At 41.2% G+C, this 12,319-nt stretch overlaps 1 protein-coding gene across 8 annotated transcripts in view; it reads left to right on the top strand.

The window, feature by feature from the left end:
* The window catches only part of SLC45A1 (solute carrier family 45 member 1), a 90,670-nt gene that overhangs the window by 1,597 nt on the left and 76,754 nt on the right, over positions 1 to 12,319 (top strand). For 3 of the 8 annotated variants that reach the window (XM_064525305.1, XM_064525306.1, XM_064525304.1), the window contains exons 1-2: positions 48 to 220; positions 874 to 1,037. The exons of 1 other annotated variant lie outside the window; for it this stretch is intronic. The gene's annotated coding sequence lies outside the window, so the exon portion shown is untranslated. Of the gene's footprint in view, positions 1 to 47; positions 221 to 873; positions 1,038 to 12,319 lie in introns of those variants that run through there. 4 more of the 8 variants (XM_064525311.1, XM_064525309.1, XM_064525310.1 and 1 more) reach the window with 3 other exon arrangements.

Here is a 12,319-nt window from a genome sequence, read left to right as displayed (position 1 = left end):
GGCTGCCGGGGCGGCCGCCCCGCCCCCGCTGCGCGCGCGTCAGCAAGGCCGCGGGGGCGGCGGCTTCCGGCGGCGGCGCGCGTGCGCGGAGGAGGGGGGCCCGCGGGGATCGCTGCCGGGCGGGCGGGCGGCCGCCTCCGTGAGGTACCTGGGCAGCGTCCCGAGCCGGGGCGCCGGGTGAGCCGCAGCGGGCTGTGCGGAAGTAACGCCTGCGTTTCAGGTGTTGCCTTTTTAGGGAGTCCTTTAATTTCTGTCCGAGCTGCGGTTTCCCTCTAGAAACGTGGGGAGAAGCAGAGGTGCTCCCCGGCGGCGGCGGCGGCACCCTGCCACGCGGAGGTTATCGAGCGGGTGCTGCCTGAAAAGCCCCGGACAGGCGCTTTCCCTGCGGCAGCAGCGCCGCGGCGGTGTGCTTCACTAAGCAAGCAGCTGATTCACCAGCGTTGCTTTTCTCACCCCCACCCTCGAGATCTTGCTTTTTCCTGATGAAGTCATCTTCATGTGCACTGATCCCCCCCCCCCCCATTTGTGTTTTCCCTTTGCCACCGGGTCTCTCTCTACCTGGGGGGGGGGGGAGAAACTTACTTTTTCTCCTGTATTATGATCCGTTCTTGTACTGTTTCTGATTTCTAGCGAATCTGGCCAACTACTACACGCAGCCTTGCGTGAGATTCTCCCTAGTTTGTAGTTCAACTTCACGAAACGTCCTGCGTGCGTCGTACTGCTTATTTGGGGTAGGTAGGTTTTAGATTGATTCGTCCAGCTTCAGAAGTGTTTCCAAGAGAATGCTTTCCCCAATTATCATTAGGGCCAGGGGAGATGAAGGCATTTTTGCCCTCTTACATTACTTAACCAAGTTATCTGTGATCTTCCCAGATATCTACAGCGCAGCCGCATTTTGATCCTGGTTATTTAGCCACCAGAGTGTGCTCTCTCGCTCACTTTTTTCCCCCCTACCCCCCTCCACTGAAACAAACCGCTTGTAACTAGGAGATCCAGGAAAGACGCTGAAACCTTATGCTACCCGTCCATTTAATCTGGTGAGAAGTGTTACGACTTTCTCTTGTGTTCTCTCTGAAGATAGTATGTTTGCTTGCTTTTGGTTTTTTTAATGATAGCAATGCCTTTATTTGAGGAATGAATTGGAGCTAGTTCTTGCTATAAGCCATGTGGAGCTGAAGTATTTTGCAGTCCCACTGAAGATTTGTCCTTCAGTAGTACCAAAAGGAGAAAAAAAATTCATTGTTGAAGAATTGCTACTGTGAACATCCTCTTTCCTAAGCTTTATGCTGAGATAAATCCATCGTCATGTGCAGTGATTTATTGGGAATCTTGAGGCTGATAATCCAGCGTGAGTTATCACAGCCACGTCAGTGTATTTTGGGTCTAGAGCTAGCATTCCTGGTAGGAAACCGTAGTGGCTAGAACAGTAAGGTTCTCGGATGAAGGGTGTTGTGCAAAGGCTGTGTTTTGTGAGCATTTGTAGGCAATACTGTTTACTGCGGTAGAAACTATGTGCACCTGTATTTTTTTTTTAAGCAGTTTTGCTGTACAGTGCAGTCATTTTTTTCTTAGATAAAGAAATACCAGCATGGGATTCTAATATTCCTGGCACCAAGGATAGCCAGTGATAGGATTAACAAAATGTGTCCATTGTACTTTTTGAACTAGAATAGTTAGAAATATTTCCAAGAAGGAAGAACATCTGATTTCCTTTCATAGCTGCATTTGTTTTCCTTTGTGCTTTTGCACTAGCTGATACGTGTCTGCTGTTGACCTCTCCTGCCTTTTCTTTTGAGGCTTTCTACTGACCTCTGGTTAAAGCCCGCTATCTGCTTTTGTTCTTTGTGGCAGAAGGCCCTGCTATTACATATCTGTGTACTCTGAGAACTGCTGTATTGCTGTAAAAATGAATGTGATGTGAGGAAAAAAGGGAAGGAAGAAGTAGTAGGAGAGAGGGTTTTTTTTTCCCCCCTTAGATAAATGCATGCATGTGAGAAATAATGGAGAGGTCCTCTAAAATCAGCTGCACGTGTAAACAGATGAGAAGAAGTGAAAGGAATCGAAAGGAGGAGAGCATATAAGTAAGGTTTCATCTTTCTGGTGATTTATGGCATACTGCATTATGGTGAGGTTCAGCGCTATGTTTTGCCCCGGATGCGTGTTTTAGAGGGGGTGGCAATAGTGCTGATGCCTTGCACTGAACCAGATGCTCTCAGAGACTGCTTCCAAATGCTTTGCTGTACTTGGGTTGCTCTGGGCTGGAAAACTTTAAGTGATTAAATGTTTTTGTGGATGAGCTGCAGATGCAGAATGGGTCGTTTTAAATTTAACATTAGGAACTAAATTGTCTGTTGGCATATATGTGGTGAGCAGAAAGTCTGTTTGTCGTTGTTGTTTTCTAATTCTAGTTTTATGTACATGCTTGCTGATGGTGCTAATAGCCCTAAATGTTATTATGAATGAATACAAGGGACAAACTTATTTTAAAATGCACTTCAGAGTGTTGACGTGACTTCAGTAGGACAAACTTCTACCGTGCCAGCTTTGGTGGACCTCAAGCTATAACAGCTGTTTGGCTTTTTAACTCACTTGTGCCCGAGAGGCTTTGGGCCAGGAAAAAGTCATTCTGGCTATCTCTGGAGTTGTTACCCTGTGCCTCTATACTTCCATCAGCAGGCCTACTTTTGCCCTGGTAGTTAATTTAGGAGTTAGATCAGGTGCAGATAATGGCACTGAGTTTTTTCTGTTATTGTTAAGTGACTCTTAGGCCTATATTCACTGAAACCCCATTGCCTTAAACTTCTGATTGTTTTACTGAATAAAGATATTTAGTAATGGTGCCGCTTACTGTTGGAACATACTGCAGAAATAAAACAGCATTAAGTATTGATATCTGTTCCCTTTAATAGTTTTTGTGGTGACTTGTGCACAAAGGAAACTGAATCTCTGCTGACAGTTACATTGTAGTTTCTGTCCCTTCTTTGCAATACGAAGTTAATTCAGGACTCTTAAACTGCGTCACAATTCTGTAGGCATGTGTAAATCACTCTTTGCAGTTTGATAATTGCCCTAAAAACTAACTTGTACATAATCTTGGACATCCTGGTTGATTAATTAATAATTAACTAATTAATAACAGGTCTGCTAAAAAGCAGCTTACGTACTATTAGAAGAAGCTTTAAATCTATCCTGTTCCCTGTTTTAGAGATGGATAACAGATTTTTCTGCAGTCAATAAATGAAATGTCTGAATTTTGGCAGGGGGGAGGAAACTTGGACTCCCATTCACGCTGCAACATGGAATCACTGTGATGTTGGAAGTGCTTTGATCAGAGTTGTCCTATTTCAAGCTTGCTTTGCAGTATACACCTTTTAATGATCCTGGCTCCTAAGATATTTCCCATTTTCCAGGTGTTCAACACTTAAAATTTTCAGTTGCTATTTCCGTTTGTCTTGGGAGGAGAGAGTCATAAATGTAAGCACCTGCTGGGGAAGCAAAAGGTAAAATCTTCTTAGGAAGGTACAAAATGACAAAAGTAGGACTTCCTACTGGAAGTAAAAGAAAATCTTTTTTTAAAATGTAGAATGTTGAATGAGCTCTTATACATTCATTATGTAGATTATGTCATGACTTTTTTGGTGAGCCAACTTCTATAAACAATAACTTTGTTTTACAATAGCTGCCGTTTTATATTTCTTAATCCTACTGATTCACGGAAGCTGCTCATGAGCAGGAAGCATATATGTCCATCCCCCTCCTCGTTTTCAGGTAAGCGTGTCTCAGGTCGAATTACCTAAATGGGAATAGGTAGCTTAGACACTTCTTTCCTGCCTTGTTAATGACTAGAAAAGGCAATTGTGCTAAGTCATCAGAGAGGAAAAGCTTTTCTGAAGAGAGGTAAACAAAATATTACTTGGGTTATGTGATGGTAGTTTTTCCATCATTAGTTATGTGAATGAGGGTGGCATAGATACACTTTTACAGCACCTCCAGAGGCGCTTCTGCAGCCTCATTTTAGTTATTTCAAATGTAGCCTTTACGGGTCCTTTAGTGAAGGCACGGCTGGGAAAAGCAAACCAGGCAGAAAGCAGTGCAGAAGGTGGTCTATGAATAACTCTTTCCATCATGAAAAGTTCTGGAATCTATCATTATTCAACAGATTAAAATTCAGCACATCTGCCTTTGCTTATATACTGACCTCCAAATATCAGTTGTCGTGTTCCTGTTATCTGTTTCTGAAAAATCATAGCCTCTTCCTCAAGCAGAATCAAGATGCACAGTTGAAGTTAAATTGTGTGTGGTCATTATATAGGTTAATTTCATGTATCTTATTCAGGTTCTTATCTTGTGTTCTGCTTTATGATATCTGACAGAGTGAATCTGCATATGAATACTGAGGTTAAGAAGCCTGTGTGGTATTCTCCTAGTATAGTGATGCATGCATTATGAAAATGTAAACAAAATAACAAATCATAAAAATCTTAATTACCTGGAGTTTTGAACATTATCACCTTGAAGTAAGGGAAGTCAGCTGGAGCATCTGTTGATTTGAGGGAAATCATAACGCATACAGAACTCATCAAATCACTAGTCTCATTGAACTGATGGTAAATCAGAGTGTATAGTGTAGCAGTTGAAAGTTCATGTCCTGATTCATAAGCTATATTTCCCAAATTACAAGTAGTTACACTTTACTTTTTCTATTCTTGCTGTGCAGGGGGATGTTGTACAGTGTGGAGTACTGTGGGGTAGAGAGAGATGTGCAGTTCCACAAGGAAGTGGCAGAAACAATGAGTTTGCGAGTAGCGCATATCCGTAGGTCAGCAGTGCAGACTCTTGGATTATAATGGCAACAATAGGCTACTGTGCAGACCTGATGCTGAAATTCAGGCTTATATAGGGCCCATTACTCAGGTTTTGTATGAATTCACCCTAATAGAAGACTTTAAAGCAATTCGATAGTTTTAATTTGCCTCTTAAGTCATCTGCAGAAACTGACAGAGATAGCAAATCTTTTGTGCTTCAGGCATATGGAAGTGGTTTGTGATGCAAACATACTATCTAAAGTGGAAGTACAGAATGGCTTTTGTGAGTTCTCATCTGTGTACCTTGACTGCACCTCTGCCTGAATGCTGCAGATGCCAGAAGTTTTACATGGGTTTGAAAAGTAGGCACAGAGACACTGATGAAAGAAAAATCCATTAAGGTTGTAGAGAAAGTGCCTTGTATCAGACTGCTGGGAGTTGGGAAAGGACATTGCCCTCTACTCTAAACATCTAGGGGTTTTTTTGGTTTTTTTTTCCATGCTAGAAGCAAAATTGGATTATATGGACCTTGAATTTGAGCCAGTATGGCTGTTCTTAGGATATGTCTGTATTTTGCTCTTCCATTCATATTTCAGTCAGACTCTTCCATCATTTTCTGCCTGTAAAAACTGAATACAGAGTGATTTAATTCTGCTTGTAAGATTCAGCTCAGGTCCCGCCCTAAACAGATGCATCCTGAGTCCTTCCAGGAAAGGACTGTGCTGTTCCTTGATTTTGGAGCCAGTTCAGAAGGGGACAGCGTTAGGAGAGAGCTACACAATTGTTCTAGTGTCAGGATTCACCGTGGCTGTAAATGAGGAACACGTGCTTACTTCACTAGTCAGATTTGTATGAAGCTATTTGTATGAAGCAGCTACATGAGGCAGGTATAGGGCAGAATGAGTGTGTTGCATTTCCAGTCTATCCAGAAGACCCACAGAAGGGAGGAAACTCGTGGGTCAGTGAAGGAGGGCTAAATTAGAGGTTAGCGTATGCAAGTGTCTAGACAGCAAATACAGACATACTGCAAAAGTCAGTCTGTCAGGGAGTGGAGAGTCTAGATTAAAAAACCATTTCAAAGGCATGCTGCCTGGATGGGGTAATCATGTGCTCAGACTTTTTCAGCACATAAGCATAAGCTGAGTGAGGGAAGAGATCAAAAAAGGACACAAAGATTGACACAGATTCTGTAACAGCCTAGACCGGAATGGAGCTTGATAAATTAAAAATAGCTTCTTGTTCACACTTGTGTTTCCCAGAAATGGCCACAGCCGCATCTATTTTTTACCATCCATCCTGTAATATTTGAATGCTTCACAGGAATGTTGCGTTTACACTGCTGATGTAGACATTTTATATAGTACTCCCAGGCTGAGTTCGTTCCTGATTTTTAGTCAGGTAAGCTGGTCATCAGAATGCCTAGCTTCATGACTATAATACCCTAGTGGAATACTGTTCTCCCCGGAATTTACATAATCCATATTAGATTAGCCCAAACAGAAGATGCTTTTAGGGCGGTGTTGAGACTTTCCAACAAAGGATGTTAGCAGGATCAGTAGAAACGGAGGAGCTGACTCAAATCTTTAACTGCCCTGTTGCTTCTCATCTCCCTCTTTATAGAACCAGAGGGCTTGCTGTCAGCTGATCGGTTCAGTGTGTGTGTTTTTATGCCATTTAGGCATAATGTTTCGCGGAAGTGTGGTGTTCTGCTTAACGACAGTCTGGGCGAAGTTCCTGGAGTCTACCCACCTGTGGTGTTAGGGTCTGTATCATAGCTGAAGTTCCTTTTTATCCTTTCAAAACACATGTTGTATTCTGTTGCCTTGTTCTATCATCTTTGTTTTACCTTTCTGCTTCACTATTTCTTTTTTCAGTGTGCTTTTTCTGCCACGATGATCTCACTACATACATGGATGCCTTCCTTGCATGTCATCTAAAACCGTGAATCTATAACCATGGGATGTATTCACACAGTATTTTGCAGGTAGACATAGGCTTGTGGTGACTGTGCTTCAAAACAACTTGAAGGTGTATGAGTAGTGACATAATGCTTAGCTGCTTATACTCTGCCTTGCAAGTTGGCTTTGCTAAATGGCCAAAGTTAACTTGCATCTGAAAACTGCAAAGCATTGTGTAGGTATAACTGTAGCATTTCTTGTCTTTGAGGTTTCCACTGTTTTGGTCCTTGCAAAGAGTATTTCTGATACACAGGCCTCTGAACTGATCCTTCCACAAGTTTAAGTTTATTAATTTGAGGTCTATCAAAGTCACCAAGAAAAGGGGTATGAATCAGGTCTGGCTGGCCGTCAGTGGGAAGGAGCCAGTCCCAGGTGGTCTGGTGCACTGCAGCATGTGGTGCTGAGGGTATATGTCCACTGAGTTGATCTTCAGGCCTGATATATCGCATGCCCAGTCTGAGATGAATGGATTGTTGTGGCCAAATCCGTGTTCGTCAAGGTGGAGCAGGAGCTCTTGGGAATAACAAAATATTTTCAGCACCTGTAGCTATTGGGTAGTTTTTATTGGTAAGTCTAGATGTCCTCAGTCTTGCAAAGTCTTCACAGTTGGGTAGCAGGCTTAACTGAGATTGGGAAGAATGGTACTAGTCAGTTCTTTGCTTTTTCTTTGCCTTGCCTGTGGCGTGCTCCATCATTTTTAACCTATTAAACACAATACTGTGGCCTACTCTTTTGATAAAATCATTTATTTATAGATTATCATCAATGGGTGTGGCTGGTGATCTGTACAAAATAAATAGTAAGTTAAACTGACAGCCTAGAAGTATACCATGCAACTGAAAAATAACCCGGGGAAGCTTGGAGTGCCTTATGTGTCGGCTGGGTTTTTAGGAGCTCTTTGAAAGCAGAGGAAGGAGATTTGATAAATTTTTCAAGATCCGAGTGTGGAACAGTGTGAGAATAGGCCTGCCTTTGGTCAGACAAGGAGGTAAGAGTAGATCAAGCAGGAAGAGTTTGATGGCGGTAAAGATCAGCTGGTTCTCATTCTGAGCCAGTTATTTCGGCTGAAATATTACACATCCTCTCCCTTTCCCCTCTCCCTCCTTGGAAAGCAGTTCAAGTGTATCATTGTAGAAATTAATAGCTCACTAACTTGACTCCCAAACAGTATAAAGTTAATTTTACTTGTATTTGAGATTCTGCCTAAATAGGGAATGGGGGAGGGTACACAACAGTCTGCTGATCATTTTTATTTTGAGATGTGTGTTTGTATTTTTATTGCTCATCCTTTGCTATAGGCATCTCCATCAGAGTGAGTCTGTGCTGTTGGACTTGGTTCTGTTTCTTGTCACATCAAATTCTGATATGTTTTTACTATTTATGAGTGACATTTTTAACTCCAGAGCCTGAAGTTTAGTTACTAAAGTACATCTTTATGCATAATAATAAAACACTCATTTTTCTGAGAAGCTGGGCGCTGTAGGACCTAATGATTTTGCTGGAAAAAAGATTAATCGACATCTCTGAATCTGAGGTCCTTACCTGTGTCTGCATGTGGAATTGAATAGCTGATATTTAAAGTATTTATTTAAAAATATTTTTAAATATTGGTATCTCTTGTCCCCTGTCTCTATTCCGAGTTACATATATGTGACGTAAGTAACCTTTTTGAAGTTTGGAGAAGAAACTAATGTTATGTCTTTAAAATCAGGCTACCTTAAAACATTTCAAATTGGGCATCTTAGAAATGGAGGTATCAGAATACCTTTTCACTCTTAAACATTTGTGTTATATGAATAGGTATACACATGTGCATGTGTATATGCATAAATATGTGCATGCATATATATGTATTTGTGTTTGTATAAGACAAAGAGTTCTTACTGCTCAGAATACCTGTGCATAGCAATTTTGGCTGCGAGGAAATACGAAAAAAAATGGTGTGGTTACAGTAATTTGCAACAAACCTTTTGTACAATATTTTGCAATCTTTTGTATCTGCTAGCTTGTCTCCTGTTTTTGTTCTGGGGTTCTGTTTTTAGTGTTTGCTTTACTGACTTCATTCCTGGTCTGATTTCTTTGGACAAAAAATGAGTTTCATCTTACTCTTGCATCCAATATCCACACAGTTCTCCTTTCAGGTCATTGAGAAATATTGCACGGTAAACTCCTGTGCCCAGTCCATATTGCCAAACCTTGTGGCAGTTGCTGGAATTTTCAGCTGTCACCAGTGCAGGTGAACGTGGAGGGCAAGGCTGGGGATGTGTTGATGGGCAGTTAGTGGAAATCCTAACAGTGAGATGCCTTTCCCCTTAATTGCATTAGATTGCATTACTGTATTATGTTCTTATGAGAGCATTTCTACATCATCTGCACTCCATATTTTAATGTATTACATGTACTGGATCTACAGTTGTATCTGGCAAAAAGGTGAACCAGAACCTAACAATACTGGCATTGCTATGAATATGATAATCTGCTTGTAGAAGTGAGAAGCGTGAGCACTTGGAGGATCTTAGTCTATCGTGTTTAGCATTTTCAGACCTCAAATAAAGATGGATGAAATTATAAAAACACAAATTAAGGGAATAACCTGATTCTATTTTTTCCAGAAGGAAAACTAAAAAATACTTTATCTTCCTTTGATACACTATATTGAACGATATCAAGTACCTTTTCAAACCCTGGCTTGAATTCCCATCTATGTTTAAACTTAAGAAATTTACAAGGGATAATTAAGTAAGGCAATTTTGTTTTTAAGTATATTGCAAAAAAAAAAAAAAGAAAAGAAATATTTTACACTTGATTTGAGGGGCAAATGCAAATGAGGGTTTCTTGGAATGACTAAATATCAGGAGTTTTTATCGCATCTTTGATTTTAACTATTTTGTTTAACTACTTCAGTTTTCTGGTGTTTGTTTTGCCATAAACATCACCTAATTATTGATCAACTTGCTGTGAGTGCTGTAGTCAAACATATAACTTTTATTTAGTTTTGGGACATTTGAGTTTTATGCTTTTTATGTGGATTTGTTGTAATGAGATTGAACTGTTGAAAGTACAGGTGACAAGTCAAGTATGGTTGAACTGAATTTGCTGTTGAGCTTAAAATATGGGGAGAAAAAAAGCATATATGTGTGAGAAGTATTCCTGTTGTGGAGTTGGAAGTAGCTCTGCAGAAAGATAAGTGAGGTGGCTTGTGGCTTAGCCAAGAGCAGCATCTAGGAATCCAGAAGTTGCTGTAGTCTTGAGACCATACTCCCTTCCTTAATCACTACGGTCACTACAAGTTTGGGAGCTAGAATTTCTTCATGGAAACATTTTCTCTTCCTTCCAGACTGCTAAGAGTCTTTGCACAGTGAGGACAGAGCTGCTGGTCGTTGGTAAGCTGGTATAGCACATCGTAGTTTGTGTGGCAGATGTGCCTGGCCCTCGGGAAGAGAAAAAATTGCCAGGCAAGGGGGGGGCGAGGGGGTGGGCTGGTTGAGGTAGCCTTGGTATCAAAATTTATCTCCCTTTCCGTTCCTGGATTATTCTCTGTGTTTTGTTATCCCTCTGTTCTCTGTGCTTCCTCCTCCTTTGCCACTTCTATGCATTCATAAATACCGGAAGAGTAATATTTCTTGGTAATTTAGCACCTGGGAATTCTACTCCAGATAAACTTTAACGTTTCCAGGAAGTCATAGGTACTTCTCTTTAAACATAATGAGTTTGTCTTTGTTTTCTCCTTCTCTAATTGGCACTTTCAATTCTAATAAACCAACACCCACAAACTATGCAGCCACATGATCTTTTCAGTTAATACAAATCGTCATTTCCAGTCCAATAGACTCTGTTAATTGTGCAAACCTGCAACACACCCATAAAGCACCTATCTTAGTTTGTTATGCAATGATGAATCATGAAGGAAATGTGGAGTGTAATTAAATACAATGATGTAATGATAGTAGAATGAAGCCAAAATCAAAGTATAAGTGATTATCATCTGTATTAAATGTTTGTTTCTGCATGTTGTTTTCAGAAATTACTTAAGTGATAAGTTATCTGGCTGCTGCACGCATGCCTGGCATTTGTTTTGACAAGTTAAAAAATGACCTGCAAATCTGTAAGCAAGCTGAACAAAGTCTGCTATCAAAATAGCCTTTTGGGGAAGCAAAGGTATGTGACTCAATCTCTGACTTGGCACACGGGCTCTTTGTAATCCTGGTGTGATCTCGCAAGTTTTCTGGTCTTCCTGGAAGCACTAGTTTCAAAATAATGCTTTCATGAACTTTTTGCTGTGATATGGTTTCTAGTAACACAGCTCTTATCTTCAAGATACTTTAGTGTCCCCTCGCTCTAGTATGGAAAGATGCTGTCTGATTGAGAACTTCAGGATTATCCAGAGGCCAGGTATTCTGGTGATGGGGAAATTATTTCTCTTAAATCCTCTTTTTATAACTTCAACAATAAGCTTTGCATACAGAAGTGCACACATACAGAGGTGTGTGTGTGCTCACAGTACTCCCAGAAAATTTTTTTAGCACTTTCCCAGGCTGCTCACTGTATATGAGAGCATTCGCTTGCTTATTTGCTTGTCTTGAACACAAAACAAGTGCCGGTGATGACCTCTGGTAGGTTGAGAGTAAACACACGAAGAATTGTTCTCCTTGTCCATCAGAATGGTGTTGTATGCCAGTGCGGTAGCTGACAGCAGTTCATCTGCATTGTCTCCTGATGTCAGCTGGCTGACTCTCAAGTGATAGCCCATATTTCAGTGGAAAACAAAGATATCTGAGAAGCATGTGTAATGGAAATAATATCCATTCAGAATCAGTGGGGTTTTTTGTGAGTATTGAGACTGTGCAAATTGATGTTTTGAATTTGAATTTTCTGTCTCTCTGTGGATTAAACTAAAGCTGAGAGATTTTTATGTGGGAATAAAAATAACATGAGAAATTCCTAATGGGTCAGACCAAAGGTCCATCTGGGCCAGCAGTCTGACTCCTGTGGGAGCAATAGAAAAGGCTACTTTGAGGAAAACTTGCAAACCTGGCCACATTTTGTGGTCCATTCCTCCCGTATTCCCCCAGCAGCCACAGCTGCTGTGTCACGGATGTCAGTGGGTATGTCCATACCTGGTCCTGTAGTTTCTGGTTACAGATCTATTGCCTGGGAGTTTATCTAGCCCCATTTTGAACCTGCTGAGTGTGGCTGCCTCTACAACCACTGGTGGTAGCAAACTCTGGCAGTTCCCTGGTCACTTTGTAAAGTGTTTTCTTTTATCTGCTTTAACCTGATTTGCTGCTAGTTTCAAAACAAGAGCCCCCACTTCTAATATTGCAGGGTCTAGCAAATAACCACGCCCGGTGAAGGTTACACATTCAGTTTATTTGCTGCCTTTATGGGTTTTGTAAACCTTGATCATAACACTTGCAGCCTCTTCCAGCCTTCTTCCAGCCTCTTCAGTCTCTCCTCATAAGGCTCCATCCCTTTCATTGCTGTAGCTACCTTTCTCTCTGCCTTTCTTAACTGTGCCATGTCACCTTTGGTGCAGAGACCTGAGCCACACGTGGT

Source organism: Dromaius novaehollandiae, chromosome 24 (assembly GCF_036370855.1).
Source record: "Dromaius novaehollandiae isolate bDroNov1 chromosome 24, bDroNov1.hap1, whole genome shotgun sequence".
NCBI lineage: Eukaryota > Metazoa > Chordata > Aves > Casuariiformes > Dromaiidae > Dromaius > Dromaius novaehollandiae.
This window is presented reverse-complemented; position numbering and strand designations above follow the sequence as displayed.